The following is a 22,043-nucleotide window of genomic DNA, read 5'->3' as shown; positions in this document are numbered from 1 at the left end:
TCAAAATGACGGAAAAGTTCTGGCAGCTCTATTTCCAAGCGGTTGGCTGTCAAATTGACGGGTGGTCGTCAATACAAAATAATGGCGTTTTTAGTCATTTTGACGTCTTACTTGTCATCCTGAAATACAAATTTGTCGTCAAAATGACGGGCTGACGTTTTTTTCATTCTGTCATTTTGACGTGTCCTTGTCAATATGAAATACTAATGACCCGTCAATATGACGGCCTGAGTGTTTCACAGCAAACCGTCATTTAGACGTCAAATGTAAGTAAAATGTAGTCTTCGGCTGAACTGCCCAATTTTCACATTCTGTGGGCAGTAACTGATAAAACATGCTACGACGATTAGCTTCAGTGCTCACGTATTTATTGCTGCAGAATGGTACATAGCAGAATGGATGCAGGAATGCACAGCAGACTTGTGGCTTTCCTGTTGATTTTCTGAAAAGCCATGGACCACAGCACCTGAAAAATAGAACAGTTGGTATTGTGATTAGGTGAACATGATATTAATGGTATTTGGACAAAATTACATATAATAGACAACAAAAAGGGATCAACCTACACAAAAGCAGGTGGTGGACAATGCAAACAAATATGACAATATGTTAATCCAATCGAAACAGCATCTTTACAAGAATACTAGCTGTGCAAAAGTTAAATAGAAAAAGTTTGGTATACGTAGTATGTGCATAAAACTGGCGTAAAAAGATAAAAAATAAAAACCACATTTCAATAAGCCACGTCGCACTGTGTAACCACAGAACAAAGGAAGCTGCCAGAAAGTCACAGTAGCTTTCTTTAGTACGTGGCCGCAACGATTAGAAAGTTAATAAAACTTTAACCGTTATCGAGACGAAGTTGTTCCACACTCATTTACCTTTGCAAACTCAATCGTCAGAGTGAGGGTGGCCGTGTCGGTAACAAACGTTGAACATGAAGAATCCACGATGACGGGTGACACTTCTTGCTTCACAGTATTGTTGTGGTGATGCTGTCGTGTCCGTCGACTGCTATGAAGACCCGCTGGAGTCCACCCATCTTCGAGCCTGCATGGTGACAAAATTACTGCACTTACGTACCGTCGCAGTTGAAGGAGCGATGCAACGATCGCGAGTAACAGTTATACGTACTTTGCACAAGAAGGCGACGCACGAGAAAAAAAGACGCGCAGAGTTTAGATGTGTCCAGAAGCTCTTGGCCCGTCAAGTTTAAGCAGTCGTTAGTCTGCTCGCTTTCTGCCCTTTGCACGACCCGATGAAAGAGTCGACAGCCCCCTACCCTTCCCCACCCCAACTTTCGGAAACAGTGCTGCGGCGTGAACAAGCGACAAGTCATTGCTTATTACCGAGTTTCGGCGGGTGCGCGGGCACGATCAAAAGCGTTGTTTCGCGCAAAATTATATTACAACAATACATACTCGTCACGCACTTAACGAAACGCCCGCCTACTGCGGTGTCGAAATCAGCCGCTGTCTATTCCCGCCCATTTCTTCCCATGTCGACATTTCGAAACTGTGTCAGTTGGAGACAAAACTCATCAAAACGCAAACGCGTTTCCTGTTTGGGGGCAATTAAAAGTGCTAGAAAAAGTGAAAGCTCCAGGCCGTGCAGCGGCCGGCACGATGGTGGTCATCGTTCTCACGGCGCAGTTATCCCTCGCCGACCGCTCGCACCGACGAGCGTGCTGCCCTGTTCAAGCTACAGATGCAGAAACACGGTTCCAGTTTCTGACACGACGGCCCTCATAGTATTCGAGCCAATATACTCTGCACACTTGAACTTGCTTCACAATTATTGTGTTCACAGATTTTATTTATTATTACTTTTTTTGCGCGGGAAAATCTCTTGATGCGGTAAATCGTTCACTTACCACTATCAGATGCACTTGCTCTGTTGCTGCAGCTCCGTGCGCATGGCTGCTTGCTGAAGGAGACCAGAAAATAGACGTTTGCTCGGTCGCAGTTCATTTTTCGACAATCCGGCGTCGAACAAGAGAAAAAACTCCCACCTCCCCTCGCGGGAACCCCTGTGTAGATGCGACGCATAGGCGGAGCGGCGAAGGGACCGCGTTTTATAGCGCGCATAACGTTGAGGGGACTGCGTAAGCCGGTCCCAGTCGATTACGACGTTGGCGTACTTGTAAAGCGGCGTGGACTCTAGGTGTTTGAGCCAAGCGTGGATGTTGCTTCGCCGGTGAACGGCACACCGGTTATATGCGCAGCGCGTCCGAAGGAGAGGAAACCGCGGAAGAGAGAGTACTGCACATGCGCCGGTCCCAGCGCGTCTGCCGCGGCTATGACGCAACGTGCCGCGGCTATGACGCAACACAATCCAACACAATCCACTTTAATCAAATCCAATCCAAATCCAATCCAATCCAATCCAATCCAATGCCCCTACCGAGAGAGTGTTCGCTATCGGAGAGGAGAGGGGGTGAGCGGCGGAGAGCGCAGCTGGCGCGGCGAGGAGAATGGGGGGGGGGGGGGGGGGGGGTGGACAACGCCGACGACGACAACGACGACGACGCCGGAGGGACAAGGCGAGTGAATCAGATGCTCTGCATCTAAAAGCAAATGGCCCCACCGGCGACTGCGAGAGCCGCCTGGGCCGGCCAATCAGAGTGCTGTATTACCGAAATCAGTTTGTTTGTTTCCTTTCGCTCCCTGTTCTATCCCCTCTCCCATCGAGTTGACGGCGAAACAACAGTCTTCACCATTTACGTCGACTTCCTGTCAAAAATCACGGTCACTTGGCCGTAAAAGTGACGACCAGTTTTTACAGCGTGCTTTCCACCAGTTCGCGGAAGAATGGCGATTTGAACACGTAACATCAAGCACCAGGCTTCCGCAAAGCGATGGCTTCTTTGAAGCAACAGTGCGGATCATAAAGAAGAGCCCACATGTGACAGTTATGTTGCTCTCCAAGCGTACAGAGCCACGCCACTTGCAAATGGCTTTAGCCCCGCGGAGTTGTTAATGGGACGGCGTCTCCGAACGTCCATACCGGCAGCGTGTAGTCAGTTGCTAGACGCCGCAATGGTCGACATGCATGCGCTCCAAGAGTGGGAACGGCACCGAGCAGCCCAGAAGAAGAGAAACCATGACAGAAGACACGAGGATCGGACCCTCAGAGGTTTAGAGCCGGGGGAATCGGTGGGGATAAGAAACCAAAACAAGACGGGAACGGTGTGTTCATAGGCAGAGTCTCCCAGGTCTTATGTTGTGGAGACAAGATACAGACCAACTGAGAAGGAACAACATCCACTTAGCCCCATTCCCTGAAGCTGATGTTCAACACTCGTCGCATGAATCAGCGCCTGGGAAAAGCCTGTGAGCCTCGCAAGACGCAAGGAGAGGTGAGGTGGGAGGAGCACCGGGTCAAGACGAACAAATGCGCCGCCAGAAAAGCTCATCCGCCCGACAAGGGTACAAGATACGGAGGGGACGCGCAGTGAAGCCTGCCCAGCGCTTGTAAAAGGGAAGCCTGTGTGGGGGAGAGAGGTGCTGTGTGTTCACTGCTGAGGAACGAGGAAACCTGAGCCGACGACGGGCAGCCGGCGAGATGCGAGCCTGGCCCGCCAGACGAAGGAATTACGAGGGCACGGGCCCGAGTGGGAGGGGGAAGGGGGACTGAAAAATAAAGGCACTACGTTAGCAGTTAGAACTAGAGGCATCCGCTTGTTGCGCTTCCACTTACGCATGTTACGAAATATCGGCGCCTCACGAACGTAGTGTGAACATGGCACTAGACTGAACGCCAAACGTGTCGGTTGCATGTCTCTCGCGCTACGTGAACACTACACTAACCGAAGTACCTTTTTGACATCAATATATCTATGGCTGGCAACTCTGTAGTAGTCCGACCGTCTTAGTCATGGAGTTACTATGGCTCCTCGCATTCCTATTACCAGCTTCTGCAGTGCCGCAGCCCGGAAACAAGCAATTTAAAGACGTCGATTTCGTAACCGGGTTAAAACTTAAGTATTAAATAAAAACTCATGGAAAATCACACGACTATTTTCTGGACGCACTTAGCAAATCCATGTCGCCCTTGTGAAAACTATGAGGATTTCGCTTTGTGGATACAGAAATTATAAGAATTGTCTACTAATGCGTAAGCATTCTTAAGTGGCTTCTTTGTTTTCCCAACTTTACGTTTCCTTGATGGCATTGAAAGAACACGCCAACCCACGCAACCAATATATTTTCTTGTTTTTATAGACGATAGTCTTTCTCTGGCTACTGTGTTGGTCTGTAGTGTTGGTCTGTCTGTCTGTGCAAATGCCTGTCTGTCTGTCCTCGAGTCAGCCATCTGGCCAAAAGTTGACAGAATTCTTGAACGAGAAACATATACAGTCTCGATCAAACTAAATGTTTTTCTGAACTCGACTTAATGAAACATATTCATCGCCATTCCCGATTTAACGAAGTATTTCGAGAAAGAGGCACGTTTAAAAAGGTGGAATTTCGAAATTGTTCCTTCAGAACGCCACGAAGAGTATTGCGACACGTCAGAAACAAAAAGAACGAAGCCTATCTCGCTTCGTTTTTACTGAGCTATACGAGATAAACTCAGCACTTTCATCATTCGTGCCACTTCGTCTGGAATTGCGTCGAAGAAAAATAACCTCAGGACCAGCCAGCACGAGAAGTTGGAGGGAGCCCTGTTTACATGGTTCGAGTATATGAGAGCTAAGAACATTCCGCTCATCGGGGAAGGGGTACAACAAAAAGCGTTGCGTTTCGCGCATCTCCTGGAGCGCGGCGACTTCAGGGCAAGCCCCGGCTGGTTTATTATGCAAATTATCGGCAGGGGAGCGCCGCAGCCTCTGCAATTACGATGGTAGCTGCTGGGATGCGTTTCCCTTTAGACATCGGATTCATGGAAGGAACTGCGTGTAAAAGACAATCCCAATTTTACGAAGTTCTAGATTTTTTTTATTTGATTTTTTATTTCTTGGCAAAAACAAAGGGGAGGCTGAGACTAAAGGCGTTTTAATGAAATAAGTCGCGGTTCTCGGTGACTTCGTTAGGTCGGGTTTTAACTCCATAGCCAAAACTTTCCGAACCACCAAATCTGAAAACCCACTTCATACTTGTAACATTATTGAGCAAAAAAACACTTTAGGTATATTTGAGGCAAAACATCAATGCACGACTGGTATTCGCAGTTTATATCTTGCTCCGTGTTCGCAGTGTTCTTTTAATTGAAAATAAATTTGTGTAGATATTTGCCATAGCAAATGCAAAATACGCGTCGAAAACATTTTGACTCAAAAATACAAAACGTGCTCGTGCGAGCCTGGACCTCGTGACAGGGTTCCAAGTTTAACAGTAACAAAATGTTCCAGTAGATGGCGAGAGCGGTGGAATGAATGAATGAATGAATGAATGAATGAATGAATGAATGAATGAATGAATTTATTGTTAGCAAGGAAAGGAAAGACCACCAGCAGGCGTAGTTTGTCTCACCTAAGGGTGGACGCCGGAACGCCTGCTGGTGGGGGGGGGGAATAGGGAACACAGTTGTACAGGATAGGGAGGATAGAGAGGAGGGGAGGATACATATCTACATATATTCAGGACTAACAAGGACACATATTTACAATATATACAGGCTAAATGCTAAAACCCTAAGGAACGCCCCCCCCCCCCCCCCCCCCCCCCCCACGGCGGCAGTTTAGTTTAGCCGGGGGGAAGCGGAGAGCCGGGAGGAGTACTGAGGCGTCCATGTAGGACCCTAGGGCCTTATGTACTCCGTCCACGGTGGAACGCGGAAAAATTGAATTCACTTCAGCAAACTTCTCCGGTGTTTATCGTGGGAGGATTGAAAGAGAGAGGAAGAGTATGAGAGGCGGGCGAAGGAGAGCGGAGAGGCATTTACGTGGCAGAGGCGGCAGAAGCCTGCCGTCTTCCGATGACGTTTGCAGCGAGGTGAGCTAGCAGATACGCGCGCAATTCTCTTGCTTTTTTATTTTGTTTTTGAGTTTGAGCGCGCTGGGTTTGATTCACCTTTTTGATTCCGTTAGATTGTAACGACGAAATTTGGTCAAATATCTGCCGCTACGGCAGCATGCTGATCGCAGTGAAGCAGTCGAGGCGTTGAAGAAGTTTTAAGGTTAACTTGTTTACTTTACTGATGACATTTACTGATCCTTAACACGTACAAATTTGAAAGAGTGCACTTATGACAACAAATGAGAAAAACAGTCAATAGATCAAGGGTACTTAACGGGACATGGCTGACTGGATCGCGGTCTCCCGGCGAAAGGGCCCGACGATGGGCGGCAGAGTTTCTGAAGTGAGTCCGGGTGCAGGCCGCCCGCCGCCCTCCACTCTCGTAAACCCGGCGGAAAGGGTTTATAATCGTTTCATGCGGACTCGTGGGAAAAAAAGCGAATTCTGGCTGAGCTGAGCTGGGACTGCGTTGATGAAACACACGCCGCGGCGGTTTTGTGTTTCTCAGTCAGTCGGTGCTTCCCGCGATCTGAGTACTTGTTTCCAAGTTCGCATCTGCAGTATTTGCATTCGGCAACCTTAGTACCGTCACTCTTGGTCTTGCAAACCATTCAGCTGCTTAGCATGGGGTCTTTGAGCCATTCATCTCTGAATTTCTGGCTGCACTTCACTTTCGGCATCATAGCGTCGAAACATGAAGCTAAACCATCCAAACAAACCATCTGCGTAAGTGCCGTCTTCCTTGGCTTAATTATCAGAGATCACTATCGTTGGCTTTACTTCCGACAGATGGCGACGGCGTGGAGGATCTGAGCGGAGATATTCGGAGAGAATCGGCGTTGCCCCGCTGAAACATGTACAGACGGTCGACAGGTTGGCGCCTTCCCCGCCTTCGAGGTCGGCTTGTATGCTCAGCGTTTGTAGTAATAGAACGCCACGGAGACTCGTGTTTCGTCTATGTGCGTTTAGCGGCAAGCTTTCGCAGTATCGGCTTGCGGCCGGAATCACCGCGCCTTGTCTACGCGCAGCTCGCTCTACATCCTCCCCCCCGCACGCACGCACGCACACACACACACACACACACACACACACACACACACACACACACACACACACACACACACGCACGCACACACACACACACACACACACACACACACACACACGCACGCACGCACGCACGCGCGCACACACACACACACACACACACACACGCACACACACACACACACACACACACACACGCACGCGCGCGCGCGCGCGCGCGCACTCATTTTCAGATATTGCCCAAGCCTGGGCACACGGCGCCCGCCACTGAGACGCCCGTCTGCCGGCGGCTGAATTCTCTCCCCCTACAGACAAAGAAAGCAATGCCTCGTAAAGATCGCCAACAAGGGCCTGGAAAAAATTCCTCGCAAGCTCTCCACCAAGGTGTACGTGGATGAGTCACCCAGAGGCCCGAGGCGGCAAGAACCGCTGGCGCCAACGGGGGCGGCGGCATTATCAAGTGACAGCTTGTACCCTCGGTTCGCAGGACGCTGCGGGCTGCTTCTTTCCTTCATACCCTGTCGACAGAAGGGTCTACTGAAAGGAAACTCCGGTCTCAAGTGGTCAAGATTTTCCGTTTCCGACTGTCGGCGAGAGGACGAGGTCACTTACCACATGCTGGTAGACGAGTTGAAATTCCACCGTTCTCACGGGGCCTCCAAAATCGACTTGCGTGTGGTGTTGAAACTCTGGCACGAGACAATATTGTCGCGAAGCCGAGGTCTCTTGATGTTGTTCGTTCGTTTCTTGCGTTCTGTGCCCGCAGCCAGGGCTCTTCCTCCAAAGTGTTGTGTGTAAAAGCGCTTCGGACGTGGCTGGGCCCTGGCCCTTTTTTCGGAGAAACGACTCCGGCGCGTGTGTCTGCCCGTCGGCCGACCGGGAGACGACGGCTGTTGGGGGAAGCGAACCCTCGCCTCGGGTTCTGTTGCCGCACGCACTGGCGTCTCCGACCCCCCGTTGCGCGCCTACGCGGGCCGCTGTGTACTTCCGACGACCTTCCCTTTTCCCCTGTTTACTTTAGTGCGTTTTGTCTAACTACTTGCTCTACGCCCGTAATTCTCCAAGCGCGCGTTTTCGAGTCGGAACCTTGTGTCTGTGTTTTTGGTCCTTTTCACTTTGGCGGGGACATGTCTGATTGGAGCTAAGAAGCGTCTTCCTGATTGGCTGCGGGTGTGCCTTAGCCTTTTTCCACCCGGTCCGCACACGCTAGGATGCGCTTTTTCCCCCAATGCGTCCCCCCAAAGCAAATATAACGCGGCCCCTCTGGCGATTGAGGGAGAGCAACACCAGGAGAGCCGCTTGCTGCCGATTGTCGGGGCCAGACCCCGGGAGCCCTTCGCTCGCCAACCATGTTTCGTTAAGTACTCTGAATCTTTTGACTGTCTTTTTCATCTATGTAATAAGTGTAATTGTTTCAAGTTCGTATGTGCTAAATGTAACCAATGTCATCAGTAAAGTAAACAAGTTAACCTTAAAACTTCTTCGACGTCTCTACTTTTTCCTTCCGATCTTCATGCTACAGTAGCGGCAGTATGTAACCAAAATACTACGTTACAATATGGTTCGATGACGTGGACATTCCCCCTTTCGACGGACCGAGTGGTCGTGTGCATCAGCCCCGCCTCATGTCGTGGACGGTACATCAATGTCGTTAATTGCCCTCCTCATTGGATAACTTTCGCGGAGCAAAATTCCCTAGCCAGGAATATCGGTAATGCGAACTCTAATTAAACGACTGCATTTGTATTATTCTTGTATACTCCTCTCTCGACTGCCACCATGTAAAATGAACCTACTGTACAGTTTCCTCCGAAACCATCATCTCGAGTCTCTAGTCGGACACCATGCCTAGCCGGGACCTGCGGGCTTGAACGAGCCAGACAACACAAAGGCCCCTCATATCTACTATCCTCAAAAGGCTGCCGAAGAATAGAGAGCCGACGTAAAGGCGTCACCGGCCAGGCGTGACAATGTTCGCTGAAGAAAGGAAAACCCGTGTTCATTTGTTCGAGGCATTTTGTGGTGTGAAGTTACTGCATGAACGACTAAAAACCTCTTTGTTGCATCATCACTCGCTACAGCAACCTCTCCAAATCTACAGTAAATTGAGTTGTGACCGTGTATCAAAATACTACCGCACAAACAAATTATGGTACGTCCAGTGACTTCACGTTTACTAAATTGTTTACCGAAACGGTATAAAAAATGGGGTGGTAGTCTACGTGAGCCCGCACAAAATAAGTAAAAAATGAGGATTGAATGAATCTGGTGGAACGAATAAGCTTCACGGAGTCTGTAGTTCAGATTATGTGTCATGGAACTGACAGCATTTTACTAAATATCTAAATCTAGAGGCATAAAGCAAGCCTATGAAAGAACTTGTTCTCCAGGAACCACCAGGAGAACTTGCTAGGGCCAACTTGGAGAAATATCTTCAAAAATCCCCGTTTGTTCTCGCGCCAGCTTTACTGGTGTGCTGGAGCCACTGTGAGCTATAAAGCACTTTCTCTGCAGTTAAAATATCTCACAGGGAAGGAAGGAATGGTCGGTTAAACAAAGCACTGGGAAACACTGTTTCGCATTCACAGTATGAATGAGTGTCTAAAGTGCAATCGCAAGCTCCTGTAGTTGCTGGCAGTCCACAATGCAGGCGGAACCGGCAGAAACACCAACGCACTTAAAAACTTGCGCTTGGCACTTTAAAAAATTGCTCATTTGCACGCTTCAAAAATTGCGCACTTAAAATATTGCTCACCTACGCTACCGACCAAACGATATCCATGGCAGCTGAGGTGGGGAATCTCCACGGCCGGGAAGAATGGCTGCGCATGTTGCTGTGGATTCAGGCGAATGCGGGACCGAGCTGAGGTGCACGGTAGCACTGTGCAACCATCGCTTAGGTGCACTGTACGCGCCCGGAACAGCTCACTTGTCTATAGTTTTTCTTTTGGAGGATTCAATTGAGGTCACTCACCGCACATAAGCCGCTAACAAACTAAAGGCAGCTTTTGACTGCTTTCGTTGCAGTAATGCTGGTTCAACAGCCAGCTTGGTTGTTGGTCCCAGCTAAAGGTGAATATGGATACGGCTCATATAAAAACCAAGACCATTCTATTCCCATTTCCTTCCGGGCCAAAGGCGCCTAATTCCCGTTCCAATCGCCCCAGCGTTGCCCTCATTTCATTCTTGTTCTATTCCGGTACCTCGAAAGGGTGGAATGATTCGGGTGTCTTTCCAATTCCGGTGTGGTACCTCCACAACACTGATAGGTGCCCGGACATGGAGGTATCCTTCTCAGTAAGAGGGCGGGCTCAGTGGGTTTCGCCTTAGGTGAGACAGAGAAGGCTCTTTAATGAAAAAGCAGAGAAGTTTGCCGGCGTTTACAGTCGCCTATATACATGCTTCTCTGCTGAGGTATGGGTATGGGGAAAGAAAAGGCCCAAGAAAGAGCTGGGCAGGACAGAAAAAAAAAAAAAAAAAAACTGTCGCGGACTCGGCGCGATAACGGACTTTCCCAAATCCGGTTTTTGGTGTGAGCTTAGACCACGTAATTTACAATTTTGAAATTAGGCCAATGTCATCTAAATAAGCGAAGAGAATCCGTAGAGCTTGGCGCTGCTTCGAGGGACAAATACATGGTCCTAAAATAATCGTGAGACTTATTGGTCCCTGTTCTAGAAGTTCAATGTTTTCAAACAAGTGTGATCGCGGTTCCATATAGGCGGAACATTCTAATAAAATATGTCAACTGTTTCTACACAAGAACAATTATCACAGTGCGGATTTGGCGTCGCTACAAGGCGAAATAGGCAACGCGGGTTCAATAGGCGACTATTGTGTATACATAATTCAGCCACAGAACAGGGAGGATTGCTCAGCCGTAGACGATGATACAACATTTGCAGGTTAAGCCGAGACTCCCGAGACAGCTCGCCTTAGGTGACCCTTCATGTATGTCCAAATTTGGCAACCGTATTTGTGTTTCCCGCCAATGTGAAGTGGCCGTTGCCGTTAAAGCCGTTAAAAATACTAGGATACGGTTGAATACCGAAGTCGCTAAAATTTCACTGAACTCGCCGCTAAAAATGTCGCTTCCCGCTAAATTTGAAAAATATGTCGTTAAATAGATATAAAGTCTATAAATTTAGCGACAAAATCGCTAAAATGGCAATACTGCTTGAAGCGGCCCGGTGGGGAACGTATTGGGGGGAAGAAGTGTATTCTGGAGCACGCGGACTGCGGGGAGTAAGGCACTTTCTGCAGCCAATCGGGGAGACTATTGTAAACACCAATCAGCCATGCTCCCGCCAAAGTGAAAATGACAAATCAAACACAGACACAAGGTTTGAACCCGAAAACGCGCGCTTGGAGAATTGTGGGTGTAAAGAAAGTAGTTCAGACAAAACACACTAAAGTAAACAGTGGAGGTCGTCTGAAGCGGCTCCGGTCTTTTCGGTACAGGGCGTTTCGGTACGGCCTTTTCGGTGCACGGGCGTTTCGGGACACGGACTTTTCGGGACATGGGTGTTTCGGTACAAAGACGAATTCCGGCGAGCGCTTCAGGCTGCGCGCGTTGTCGACGTGGTGGTTGCAAGCACGCAATTCGTACCTGTTTATTACATATGTTCTTGTTCCCAATTCTGCGTTATTTTAGGCAAGGACGTGGTTATACGGCCTTGGCAGAAAAAAAACGCCTGTTTATGTATTGAATATTATACACAACCTATTGTTCATTATTTTGTTTTTAGCGACTTATTATCACCAGTATTTTATAGACCAAATCAGAGACAGTATCGTTGTGTTTTTCACCTGTTTTTGACGACTTATTATCACTTGTTTTTTTTTTATCGAGAATGAGTGAGATCAAGTATTTTTGTATCACTTTGTGCAGTACCTACGACAACGGCTGCGTAAATGAGTGGGGCCGCGCGGGGAAAGGAGCCTGTGACGGGTGGGTGCGAGAGGGACTGCAAAGCCAGGATGCTTCGTGCACGGGTTCCCCGAAAGCCAAACATTTTTGGGGGCGTGCCTCACTGCCAGCTTAGGTTCGCCGTGGCGACCGCTAGGAGGACCAGTACTGGAAAAAGGTTCATAGCTAAGTTTTGCCTATTTTCGGCAAAAAGGAAAAGTTTCTAAGCTGCAATGTGCAAAATTATCGATGTCTGAAATATTGATTTGTGCCTCTTCGCTGATCCGAACTGAAGATATAGAAGCATTTCAGGTGGCGAGCACAGTAAGTTGGCTCAGCAAACACAGTAAAAGGTTCATCGGGTAAAGTTCTTTGAAATATGGGTAAATCTTTGAGCGTGATGCACCAGTACAGGTCTATGTTGAGTGACGGTCAGCAGTATCGGCCCACTCACATTTGAGATACTTTACATAACCTAAATAATACCGTTACTGTAAATAAACTAATAGCGCAGGCTCAAGTGGGAGTCGCTTCCGAAGCGTCAATAGAGAGTTTTAGTATAGCGTTTTAGCTGTAGCGTTAACGTTTTGCGGGCCGCAATCGCGAACGGATAGCGCCTCGTTATGCTACGGTTAGCGTGCCCGCTAACGCTATGGGCGCGCTAAAGTGGTGCTTTCCGCTATACTAAAACTCCCTAATAAACCTTTATATCCGTCAGAGTATTGCACGCCAGCCAGGTAAATTAACGCAACAGCTGCGTTGCACCGCTTTATAAAAAAAACTGCATGGATGAAGAGAATTAATGTGGCAGTTCTTTAGTGTATTCAATTTAACCACTATGCGGGGGTTGCTAAATGCACACAGCCTTTGATGAGCAAAAAAAAAAAAAAAACGAGCAAAGGAAGCACGGGAGGACAAACACGTGCGACGAATAATGGGGTGTTTGTATACATCATTTAACTTACTTGAATTCGATATATTTAGCAGTTCGAGTTCGAGCAGTGAGTAGATGAGTAGATCGTCAGGGAAAGTGGCAGCGACTAATACCTGAGCTTGAACCAATGCATCCTGCAACGAAAAGACGGGCGTCTCCCCTGGGGACGAAGCGAGGAAAAGATGAACCCTGGCCCGAGCCAACACGCTAGCGCGGGGTGTTTGTGCCCAGAGCGGACTGACAGATCCGCTGCCTTTATGGCCCCAGTACTTTTGAAGTACCCGCGTATGTATGAAGCGAGCTAATCAACACAGTCACAACACGTTATTCAACAACGCGTTTATAAAATGCTACCTATAATCGTATCGCTCAACCTCTGCAATAACTTTAGCCGGGCGGCTGAATCGAGGGACATGCAGACAGGCAGACAAACTGACATACAGAGAGGCCAAATTTGCCGCGATTAATGAGCCCAAGAAAGACTATCGTCTTTAAAAATACTGATGGTGAGGAGCTGCAGGTGCCATTTATCTCTGATAGGAATAAAACCCCACAAAATTATGACAAGTATAATTTCTGGCAGAACGTTGAAAATCACAAACGAACAGTCCTGACAAAAATATATCGACGTAGATTGCAGAAAACATTGCAGATAGCTTTCAATATTACACCAGAGACTTTTTAACTTTTAAATTACAAACACAGTACGCCCAGCATAGTAACTGCTAACGACAGTAAGGCCGGGACGGAAGAATGTACAACAGGTGCCTTCAGGAAGGAATTGATAATGATCGGTATGTGCATTCCGTTATCAGGAGAAAGCAACACCCACAAATACGGAATGCCGAACTATTGCAATATCTTCGTCGTCATAACGTTAGGAAGACACAGCTTCCTTAGCCCCTGCGGTGGCGCTTAATTACGCAGCTGTTATTGTAATTTCTGGAAAGTGGAGAAAATAGTTACTGTCGCTGATTTTTCATAAAAAAAACGAGAGAAAATACATGATGATACTTTAGCTAAAGAAACTAAGTAATGAACGAGCTATACTTTTTCTGGCTACTGTTACGCAAATAGATAGGCATTTTTTGGCAAGGCCGCATAAATTTAACTGGCCTAAAATAACGCAAAAATACGAGCAACAACAGTCGTAATAAACACCTTCCATTTGCGTGCTTGCAACTCCCATGTTAACAGCGCGCGCGGATTTTGCTGCCTCCAACGCTCGCTCGAATTCGTTTTCGTACCGAAACTACCTGTACCGAACCGCCCTGTACCGAAAAGTCCTGTACCGAAACGCCCGTGTCCCGAAACGTCCGTGTCCCGAAACGTCCGTGTACCGAAAAGACCGTACCGAAACGCCCTGTACCGAACCGCCCTGTACCGAAAAGATCTAGACCCCGTCTGAAGTACACTGAGGACCCGGAGCCCGAAGGCGACCAGCGCACACGCCACGGGGGGTATGGAACGCCGCGGCCACGCCGAAGCCCGTTGCAAGCTGGGCCGATGGTCCCCCTCGACAGCCGCGCCCTCCGGTCGGTCAGCGCGCAAAGACACACTCCGCATGCGTTTCTTAGAAAAGCTGGGCCTTGGTGGCCGAAGAAGGTTGCTACAAAATGAAAAAAGCAAACTGAACGGGGGCTCCGCGACAGGATCATGCCCACATTTTGTTTTTGTAATTTTGGTCTTTAATTAGGTGGGGGCTCTGAACATATGGTGGACATGTTTATGATTCCGTTGCAGTGTCAGTTTTTTTTTTGTATTTTCGTTCTTTTTCGAGCTCAGTGCGTCGGTGGTTGCCAGATTTGTCCATCGATAGCCTTTCGATGGGCGGCTTTACGTTCATTTGGTTACCATTTGTCTTCTTTTACTTTTTTTTCTTACAATGGTCTCCATTTACACTATTACAACGATCAAACTTCGCGAATGGCGCATTTTTGTGTTGATCCTGTTCGCGTTGGGGTGCTCGGCAAAGAATTCTTACGCATTAAAACCTGATTGCAGGCTTTCACAAGATTTTAGGATTGGCAAGGCAGAGTGAGAGAGAGAGCTCAGGGGACGTCCCGTAGCAGCGCGCGGCCATGGGGCGACTCGATCGCGCAAGGATGGCGCACCACGGGGCGAGCGAGTCTGAAATCCGAACCACACACACTTGAGCGCATAAACACTGGCGGCGCCCCGGGCCTTCGGGATGGCAGTTGGCGGGGGGTTCACGTTCCAGGGGTCATTTTCTGCGCTGGCTGCAGGTCGGCAGTTGTGGTGGCGGTTTATGTTTCGGCATGGTTTTCGTCGCCCGCAGCCGATGCATTCTTTTCGTCCACTGACACGAATGAAATCTCTGAAGAATTGGAACTGGCTGACAGTAGCAATGTTTGACTCGTACAAATGATTCAGTCGTTAAAGCAAATCATATTGTAATTATAAACCCCCGTCATACACATGAAAGACGAGCTGAATAAATGCCTTTATTCAATGCCTGTGCAACCATAATTGGGTGCGGACAAATTACTCATTAAAGTCCCAGCTGTGTGACATCAGACATCAGACTTACCGACAAGTGGTATTCCAATGATCCTATCAAGCAGCACTCAAACGAACAATTTAAATTCGTTTATTTAATACCCTTGACGTCGCAGCTAAGTGAAAACTGAGTCACAAATCAACAGTCACGGCTAGTAACATGACTATTTTCTAGACGCACTTTATAAATTGATTGTCACGTTGTAGGCCCTACAAATGATTCACCCATACACCCTCTGCTAAACATCAATACCTACTGACTAACAATTTTTGACCCGCATGAGTAATGATGTCATTGAGACAAACCGTATTATCGTGGCAAACGCCGATCATACAGAATAAAAAGCCGCTATTTAACTGCGCTCATTTTACGACGTTACTGGGCGCAAGCTTACCATAAGGCCACGTTTTTGCGAATCATATAGACTATCGGCTGGCGCAGTTAATAAATTTGGTGCCCTGTCAGGGATCGCTATATGAAAAAGTATACTTTCATGTAAAATACTATCACACAGCTTAGAAACACGCATTTGAATGTGCAAACATGATACCAATGATGCGTATCACAGTTAAAGAATAGACATAAGGCAGAAAAAGTTCTTGGCAGTCATGAATATGTTCTGAACGCAGTTGGTAAGTGTTTTTATTTGTGCATAAAATTACGCACCTAAATCAGAGCTGTTGGACATCAGTGTTACTGTAGCTTGCAAGTTCTGTGCCATACAAGTTATTACGCCGTTATGCTATACTATTTCTTTACATGCGAAGAGGTTTTATATGAGAATGCATATACTGTCGCGAACCATGCATGCCCTATGATTGGTTCCTTTATTCCTCGCGCCCGTTTATTCCTCTAGGTGTTATGCCACGCTAAGCAATTCTGTGTGATGTCTTTTATATAACCGCTTCGTCACTGGGCGTGGAATGGTATTCGCCGACACTCAACTGTGCACATCACTTTGGTGATTGCTTCTTCTAAGCTTGTGCTTCCCTTCCAGTTTTAATGGAACAAAAATTTGCTTGACGCTCCACTTCGGGGAGCCCATCGCATGGCCTTGCACATTCCCCCCTCTGCTTTGACGACTAGACTTGCGAACCTGGGAATTCACGACTGTAGACTAGATAATTGATGCCCATCGCACGGCACAGATGAACAGGCTGGCGCAGACGACGACGGTCAGGTCCATACGGCAATGAATCCAAGTCCAACCGCCCAACACCGGCTCCACTCCGGCCAGGTTACCAAGAAACATCCGAGCCCCCATCAAGGTCACCCCCCCCCCCTTTCCCCGGAAACATGCACCTGACCTTCCACGCGGGAAGAAGAGAGGCACGCGCGCAGTACCTCTCGAAGCGCTACCCACCAGACGAACACACCGTATACACGTGGATGCGGCACAGTACCCCGACAGCCTTCGCAATCGCCGGCATCGCCTCCGCCACAGAGACGGAACCAACAATCAAAGCCTCAACACACACGGAAAACGCCACCAGTACAGAAGAAGCAGCCCTTGCTCTATATAGTCATAACAAAGACGCGAACACCGACCACCGTCCTATCCGACTCATAGAAGGCGCTACGCAACTTTGAGAAGGGCAGCATCTCAGCCCCAGCCCTAAAAATACTGCTAAAACCTCCCGAACAGCCCGTGATGCTGCTCTGGACCCCGGCTCACGCCGGCGTAGGAACCAACGAAGTGGCTAATCTGCAGGCCCGAGTGTGTTCACACCTCGGGCGAGCTCTTCACTCGGTCTTACGCACGGAGCACTCGAGGTCGCTGGGTGCACCGCCTCACCCGTAGAACACTAACCCCGCCCAACGCCAAACTTGCGATAGAGGAAGCACCGATGTGGCGCGCTACAAATTCACTCCTTCCCACATTGCACGCAACTACTGCACTCCCACCCAACACTCTTCTCCGCAGCGTGTCCGAGATTCCACGACCTCGAGGTCGGCAAGGCGCTCCTCGCGGTTTTCGCCTGTTTCTTTTCTTTAACACGAAAGTGTTTTATTCCCGGATACACAAATATTTCACCGACGTCATATCCGTCGCGGAAGTGACGCCAGTACAACGAAGTAAGCGGCCTGTAAAGGGTGCACTTCTGCACACAGGGTCTTCTTGCGGGGAAGCAACCTTTAGCCCTAAAGAGTTCGTTATACTTATGGTTGTTCGTTTTCGGGTTTTATATTTTAACACGAAAGTGTTTTATGCCACGATACCCCAAGATTTCACTGACGTCATATCGGTCACGGAAATGACTCTAGTATACCTTTGCCGAAGCGACCCGCGAGCAGGACGTCGCTCGCCAAGCACACCCACAAGACAGCCACCAACCCGCAAATCCTGCTCAGCTGCAGATTTCGCTGCACATTTCACTTTCGTGTTTTACGGATTCCTATGACAGAGGAATCCACCATAGTTTTTTTTTTCGTGCGCAGTGGCAAAGCGCTTATTATACTTTCTTAGGCAGGAGAAGGGTTGCGGAAGGAAAATTTTCCCTGGGTAGACAGGGAGGTGCACACCAGGCGCGTAGCCAGGATTTTTCTCGGGGGAACTAAGGTTGCGTACACGCACTCGCTAGTTTATAAGCGCCTCTGTGGTTTCTGTTATAATATTGGTGTTGATTATTATGGTTGTCAATGCCAGGTAAGTTTTGAGCTGGGCAAAAATCAGGATTACACGTGCTGCAAATTAACGCCCGTGATTCAGGATGCATGCACGGGAACCTTGTGCAGGCATTACGTTACATGACGATAGCTCCACGTGATTACTTGCGTTAAATATTCTCATGAGTGCGGCATCCACAATAATATCATATATTTGGCTAATATTTCGATACAGTCCCAACGTCGAGTGAACTCTAAAGAGTTCTAGCTTGGTGTTGTGAAATTATTCTCACAGGCTTCCCGTGCTCGATGCTAAGGGTTCTTGGTCTGCCTGAAGGCGTGTACTATTTTCTAACTTGTGTGGGCCGGGCATCCCCTCTAGTTCGAGGTCGCATTCCTAAATAAGGTAGAGCCAGTCATTGCAATTTTTTGCTATTAAATGCATATAGAATTTTAAATTTAAAAGAAATTAATGTTTAAAATTTAAATTTAAACTTTTATGTTTGCAAAAAATGCAGTAAACTTTCTGGTTAATTCGAACTGCAGTGGATCTTAATTAGTTCTTATTAAACGGGGTTCGAATTAATACGGGCGGGTGCTATGAGCTGCCATCGCACCGCGCTGCGGGGGTGGACCCCAGAGAAACCAGTTGTTATCGCGAAAAATGCGGAGCGCTGGCGAGCGCCTGCTCCGCTAGTCAAGCGCATTCCGCGACTCGTACGCGTCTGCTTTTGCCTCTCTCTCGTTGTTTTGTGTGACTAGTAAATTTTGCTTGATTTTGCAGCGCATTCCACTCACTCCGAGCCGCACATTTCGAAGAGCCGTGTAAGACAGGGGCTGCTAGTTTGAATTAACCGCTGCAGTGAACACCGACGCGACCGAATAATCATGTGTTTTCCCCCGTTCAAATAGACAGTGTTGTGCCAAGACCCGGACGTCAGTTCGAATTATTTGTAAGTTCGCATTAACTGAACTCGAATTTACGAGCTTTAACTGTATAACGCCAAGACGGCGGCTTCTGACCGCGCTCTTGCGGTCAGTCACGTTCTGTATACAGGTTAAGCAAAATGTTACTGTGTTTAGAATTTTCTTGAGAGATCTGCAGAAAGAACTATAATAAGGTCCGACCTATTTTGTTTTGAAACATTAAGAAAGTATATATCTTTTGCGGACATGTGCACTGGCATTATTTATTCGAGTACGTAGAGCCTATTTTAAAGATGAACGATAATGCAGCTCTCTGCAGTGTTTGACCTTGGTCGCAATTCTTTTAAGTATACGGGGCATAGAAACCTTATAGTTTTTGTTAGGGACACCAGAAATCGAAGTTATCTTGATGAGCTTCTTCAACCAGAAAACAGGGAGCATTAGGCAGTTGTACAGATCCAGCACCAACTTAGGGCGTTGGTCGATGCTCGAAGGGAGCCAGGGTTTTGTTCCCCTCTGTGTGCCAAGAAAACATGCATAAAGGCATGGACCGGCATTCTTAAGTGCTACAAATTACAGTATTTTAATAGGAGACGAACTTTAACGGGCACTGTTAAAGTATAGCTTTGGTTGACAGCGACCTTGATGACTACTAAGCTAAGGCACGCGAGATGTACTAAAATTTGGAAAGTTGTTCACGGGGATAATTTCTCGGTCATTTTCGTTATTTAGATAATGCTGAGGATCGTTCAAAGATCGTACATGTGACACAGAAATAATTTGATAATATATTAGTAACAGTTACAATTCTAAGCAGGGTCACATCATGGCAGACGCAGGACAAGGGGGGGGGGGGGGGGGGGGCGTTGGTTTCTCGTGGTCTTGAGAGGGCCTCTAGTCTATGGTGTATTTTAACTCCGACATTCCTTTGTCATCACCGACTAGCTGAGCATTGAAAGAATGATATGTTTATGTCCACAAAATTTCAAAGAATGCAAAGACGAGTTGAAGGAAAAATATGCCGCGGGAAGGCACATTCGTTTCCTCGCCACCAGTACAAAGTTTCTTCGTTGCGCACGCTGCTGTGGTGACTTTAAAATAAAGTGTCACGATGGATGCATGCGTTGGCATGAAACGTGCTAAGAAAACTCACGATAACGGGCACACCATGCAACAGCCGCTACATCACATGGAGTAGCGTTAATAGTGCCTGTAAAAGCAAACTATTAAAACTGCAGCAAGAGCAGAACTCTTCATGTAGTGATGCTAACGCTGTCCCGGTAAACTGTGACTCTCTTCAACTACGCACACCTTAAAATATTTGGGCGCTTATACGTTTTGTACTTATGGTTTCCTCACTCAAGGTTACTGTCTGCTTCGTCACGGGCTTCTTTCAACCGTTCAATATATATGCTCAAAGAGCGGAGACTCGTCGGAGACTGTGATGGTATCAGCGAATGGAGCTGTTTGAGTGATTTATGTTGAATTCCAATGGCAGATCCGGAGCGGTCACCGTGCTCCACCGCGGAGCGCGCCGACTCTGCGAAGAGCGGGCACTCCGAAGCTGCCTTTGGAACGCAGCCGCTCCCGCCGGAGCAAAGTGCCGAACCGTGACCGGAACAGGAAATCCCCAGCATCCTTTGCGTCGCGCAGACTGCGGGTGATCATGACTGAAGCGAAACCTGCGGCTCGTTCCTCGACTCACCCGATCAACTACGACGATCGCTGAGCTGAATTTGTAGATTCCGCGCGTCGTTCGCAAGAAATGGATAAAGCAGGCAATCGTGAAGCGTTTTCTTCCTTCGGAAACAGTCCGCGCACACGCCGGCCGCGCCTGCCAGCTCGGAACACTCAGCTGCTCGAACCGGCGCTGACCACGGTAGCAACCGCTTGTCGCTGCTCTTCCGAATCAATCACACCGCTAAAAAGGAGTTCCACATGCGAGAAAGTAGATGTTAGTGTGATGAAAAACTGTGCTAGGGATTGTTGTCAGGGCTTATTTTAAAAGCGGCGATCAGATATCTGCCGCGATGCTAAGCCTACTCTGACCGGCCGCGGACGTCCGGCGATTCGACCGATCGCCGCGGCGTTGGCGGCGTGCCTCTCGCCCACGGCCGGCTCTCTCGCCACTCGCTGCGCGCCTGGAGGAGGCGGAGAAGGCAGAGGAGGCGAGCACTGGCCGGAAGCGCAGACGGCGGCGACGTTGGCGACGTCACGCGGCAAAAGTAAGCGCCCTAGTGAGTTCCGGCCGACTCCGCCGATTTCGGCGGAGCAAGTTTTCTTGCTCCGCGGAGTGATCTCGGCTGCGACGGCGCTCCCGATCTACCATTGGAACAGGATTTGGTTGCTCCCGATCTGCCATTGGAACGCGTCTGCTCCACACAGAGCAGAAAAGTTGCTCCGAAAGTGCTCCGGATCTGCCATTGGAATTCAACATTATAGGGTGTATGCACTGGGCTGTCGACCCCGCGGCGGCGCTACCTGCGCGGCGGTGCCGACGCCATACGTGCGGTTGCACTTCACCGCGCGAGCAGCGCGTTTCCCGACGGGAAACGGGGTTTGCGGCGTGGTGTTGGCAGGAACGTTCGCGTGGATGATGCTTTTTTTGCGTGATTTGTGGGTTTCCGATTGCCTTGTCGTAAGGAGTAGCCAGCACTGTTTTCGCTTCGAAATTCCGGACTGCGCTGTTCACGCCTCCAGCAACTGTAGATCCGACAGGCTGCACGACGGAAGCAAGTGCGCCGGGTATTTTTTAAAGCAAAGATTTCTACCGCTACCAGCCAACGGTTCCTTCGTCGCGTGCGGGACAAGAAACTCCTAACGCGGCTGAAGAGGGGGAGGGCGGTTTCCACTTACGAAGCACAGTGTAGATGGCGCGGCGAACGCACGCTATTAGTTCCCTGCGCGCCGCGTTGCGCGACGGAGGGAACCATTCTATCGGCTATGTCGTCTGCTTTAGCGACGGTTATTTTGAAGCTGTTTTTGCGCAGCTTCGCGTCCATTGCGCGCTTACTTCACACGGCTTGATTAACTTGTTCGGCAGCACCTCCTGGGTAACCCGGACCCGAAGGAATTAAGTGGTCGTACGCAAAGATAGGCTAAGGATTGGTTTGCAGGGCTCGAAAACAAAAATGTCGA

At 48.6% G+C, this 22,043-nt stretch overlaps 1 long non-coding RNA gene across 1 annotated transcript; it reads right to left on the bottom strand.

Moving 5' to 3' along the window:
* Window positions 1-351: 351 nt before the first annotated feature.
* Window positions 352-1,940, bottom strand: LOC144171496 (uncharacterized). Its single transcript, XR_013322959.1, has 3 exons — window positions 1,874-1,940; window positions 882-1,050; window positions 352-466 (listed from the first exon to the last, which is right to left on the bottom strand). It is a non-coding gene; the product is annotated as an uncharacterized LOC144171496 (long non-coding RNA).
* Window positions 1,941-22,043: the final 20,103 nt, after the last annotated feature.

This window comes from Haemaphysalis longicornis, unplaced genomic scaffold (assembly GCF_048455015.1).
Source record: "Haemaphysalis longicornis isolate Haplotype H1 unplaced genomic scaffold, Haemaphysalis longicornis Haplotype H1 scaffold_1, whole genome shotgun sequence".
NCBI lineage: Eukaryota > Metazoa > Arthropoda > Arachnida > Ixodida > Ixodidae > Haemaphysalis > Haemaphysalis longicornis.
This window is presented reverse-complemented; position numbering and strand designations above follow the sequence as displayed.